At 40.4% G+C, this 3,750-nt stretch overlaps 1 pseudogene; it reads right to left on the reverse strand.

Moving 5' to 3' along the window:
* Positions 1 to 657: 657 nt before the first annotated feature.
* LOC144224264 (serine/threonine-protein phosphatase 4 regulatory subunit 3B pseudogene) lies at positions 658 to 2,928 on the reverse strand (annotated as a pseudogene).
* Between the last annotated feature and the right edge of the window lie 822 nt (positions 2,929 to 3,750).

Genomic DNA, 3,750 nt, shown 5'->3' on the forward strand with positions numbered 1-3,750 from the left:
TCTTTCTAAATTATACTTTAAAACTTAGCCTGTTTTGAAGACTGACACAACTTTATTAAAACATCGGGAAATATCTTCAAAAGTACCTTACACCGTCTGGCAATTGAAAGCATTCTGTTCGACCCACTACCAAGGTAATAGAGAACACCTTTTTAGAATGCTACTGGATTGATTCTCTTATCAAAAAAAAAAAAGTTAAATTAACAACTGCACATTTTGAATCCAGCTTTCTTTTTTATTCATGAAAAATACACACTGCAAGTTACTTTCCTCCAATTACCCAGAGGCTGAATTTGTGTTAAATCTTTGCAGAAACGTGAATAGCTTAATTTTTTTATTACAGTTGTCTTTGTTTCCATATAAACATAAGCTATTATTTCAAAAAAAGGTAATTGAGGNTGCAACTGCAATGTTAATAATTGCTTTTAAAAAATACCCCTGAAACAAAACTACATTAATATTATATCATCAACCTATTTCCTCCCCCCGTCCCCAAACCAAGATTTTTCTTGCAAAGAAGTTATCTTCAGATTCTGGTTAGTATTCTTAGTATTTTTAAATTCNCTAGACAATAACACCGAGCATGTTTGCTTCTTATTTTAGTGTTAGTAAAGTAGAATTTAGTAACATTAGTAGAGTTTAGTAACATTGAAGGTTTTACGAGCTAAGATGCGGTTTCTTCTTGGGTGGTGTTTCATCTTCTTCATCTTTCTCTTCATCATCTGGATCCTTTAAGGCAACAGTGCTGCTACTGTTGNGGGATGAAGGGACTTTGCAGCTCCCAGAAGATGTTCTTTTAGGGAGATCTTCCTTGCCTTCATTTTCTTTTGGGTTTTCAGGCTTGATGAATTTATCATAAAAATCTGGAAAATTATTTTCCAATGGTGGCATAACTGGTTCTTCTTCCCCTGAATCTTGTTTAATACACATTTCTTCCTTCTTCTCTGAGACACTGATGTCACTGCAAATTATTTTACTACACAGTATAGCATGTAAATTCTTCCGTATTTGATTTTGTTGGTCTTTTTCTTGGTCGTATTTAGTCTTCAATCCTTTGAAGGTCTGAACATATTCAATTGATTCAAGTACTTTATAAAACTTCTCAACTATATGTATAATAAGAGACTTTATATTTTCCACTCTTATGTATTCAAAGAGCTCAATAATAGCTGAATTCAACATATTGTACCGACTCCCATTTTCCAGAAGAGCATTTACAACTGGCTCAAAAAGATTTCCGTTGATGATGTAACAATTATAAAGTTCATCTTGAAGGCCAATCATGCTTCTCATAAAGCGGAGAGCACACAGGGTCAGGAAGGTGTGCTTTGAACTCATCAAGATCAAGACTTTTCTTAGCAAATCTTTGCTTAAAATATAGTTTTTTATGTAATATGTGTGATGTTGCACACAAAACGTGAGCAGCTCTNAATTTGTGTTGTTTTTGTCAAATCCAACTACATTATCCCCTTCACATATATTTTCTGAAGTGGTAGCAAAAAGTGGTGTTATGAAGTTATGTATACAATGCTTATAGAAGAAATTTAGAAACTTACTTTTTTCACATTTACTAGGTGTTGACATCATATTTTCAGGATCGAGTAGAGCCCGAAAAAGTCCCATTAAATGAACAGCACCTGCCAGCTCAGGATCAGTATCAGAGGTCATTTGCTCAATTACTAAATTAATGAAAAGTTTACCGTCTATACTCTGCTGGGCTTCTTCCATTATAAAATCTCGGATCATGGATGGACTATACTCTACGAGATAAGCAAATATGTCAGAAGCAGTTGATCTTATCTGCAAATCATTCTTGCCCATCACAATTTTAAGAACAGGAAGGATCCCCAAATGTGTCAATGTTTTTAACAGGGCATCCCTGTTTGGAGGCTGTAATGTCTGTGAAAATGCACAGAATTCCTTGAAGAAAAGTAGCAACTCGCGCTGTCTATCATCTATAGTCTCGCTCCTGAGCTGCACAAAAACTTCAGACAAAAAGTTGTCATCTTCCTGCAGCATGCGGACTATCTCCATCTTGTTGAGGAAAATAAAAGTTGTAAGACTAGAAAGAAGATTCTCTTCAAACACGGATGGTATCGGCATAAGGATATCGTGAATGTACTGTACCCTATAGGTCTGATGTATCTTTTGCCTAAGTTCACAGCCTGTTATTGGTACAACTTCCTTGAACTTTGCATTTTGAGTCAAGAATTCCCTATGCCTTTTCGGCTGAGCCAGAGCAGGGTCATATTCAAGGCATCCCACCACATCCATAATACACTCATCAGAAAACATGATCTCAAACAGAGATGGCCTGTTAAGGAATAAGATGCTTTTAATAATTGCATGCAAATAGCGTAAGCCTGCAGTGTCCCCTAGGTTTTCGCAAGTGTGGAACAGCTGCAGCAAATTTTTAATATAGTTTCCATTTTCTAAGATCAGAGCCAGTCTTTCCTTATGAATAGGTAAAGCAAGAACCGAGGTAATAAAGTCAGAAATCTCTTCGAGTTTACTCAGTTCACACTTAGGCAAGTCAAACACATCACTACTTTCTAGTAGGTTATCAAATTCATAGTCCGAGTCATCTATGAGGTCTTGTGTGATACTGACGGACGGATCTTTACCTTGAACTCGGCAAATGTCTTCCCAGATCTCCTGACAACCTTCGGTGTCCTGGAAACTTAAAGCCATACCGTGGCTCTCGGCTTCAGACCAAACAATCAGCGTTTCCTGTTGCCTTTGGTAGGGCGTATTTGCATTTATCTTTGACTCCAGGATCAGCGCGTCACTGGAATCTGACTGAACCAGCAGACACACGCCCTGGAGCTGCTCCACGTAAGTGGAAGACACATTTCCGCTGCCCAGGTCTTCCCATTGTTTATCTCGGTTCAGAAAGTAGACTTTCGCGCGGCGACACTTGTCCGTCATGGCGCCTGCTAGCGTCTTCTCGGCAGCGGCGATCTGGGCGCCTGAGGCAGCTTGCTCGCGCCTGCCCAGAATCCTCGGCAGTAGCCGTCGTCTGGGCAGGGACGACGGTAGCCGAGGTGGCAGGTTCGGAAAATCGCGGTAGGAGATGGCGGAGAAATACCGGTCGCGAAGACCCTGGCAGTGGCGGAGGTCTGTAGCGTTGTCCGAGGTCCTGCCTCCTCTCACTTGCGTCTTATGTTCGTCTTTTCTACATTTTGTTTTTGCATATCGCTTCTTAATGTGGGTTTAAACCGTGAGTTTTGGAGACTGCTCACAGTTGTCTGGGAAAGCGTCGATTACGGCAGGATTCTTACGAGTCTCCCAGGATTCTACCCCAAAAGAACATTCTGTACGCGTCGAGGCAGTTGCCACCAGTCTTAACGTGGAGGCTTAGTGATTAGAGCAAAGCACTGTTCTAGCATAAAGGCTTTCGTACTCGAGAAACATTTTCACTCATCAGGCGTGCGGGGACTTAGGACTTTAAACAAAAGAAAGTGAATCACTTATGTCCTGACCAGTTCAACACCTGACATCTGCGTTGAGGCTCCCCCGACCCCAAAACAGAAGCAGGAGCCAAGTGAAGTATAGACTATTAACAATAATCAGGGATCTGTAGGTGGGTCTTTTCCATAACGCTTGCCCTATATATCTGTCACTCACTTACCCACCCTTGGGGGAGGATCTTGTTCCCAGATGGACTTGGTTGGCAACTCTTACTTTTTTTTCAGTTCAGCCTGAAGTGCCGTTGTTGGGCTCAGTGGGAAAAACTTTTTCCAATCTATA

The sequence above is a fragment of the Crocuta crocuta genome, unplaced genomic scaffold, assembly GCF_008692635.1.
Source record: "Crocuta crocuta isolate KB4526 unplaced genomic scaffold, BGI_CrCroc_1.0 scaffold1129, whole genome shotgun sequence".
Taxonomy (NCBI): domain Eukaryota; kingdom Metazoa; phylum Chordata; class Mammalia; order Carnivora; family Hyaenidae; genus Crocuta; species Crocuta crocuta.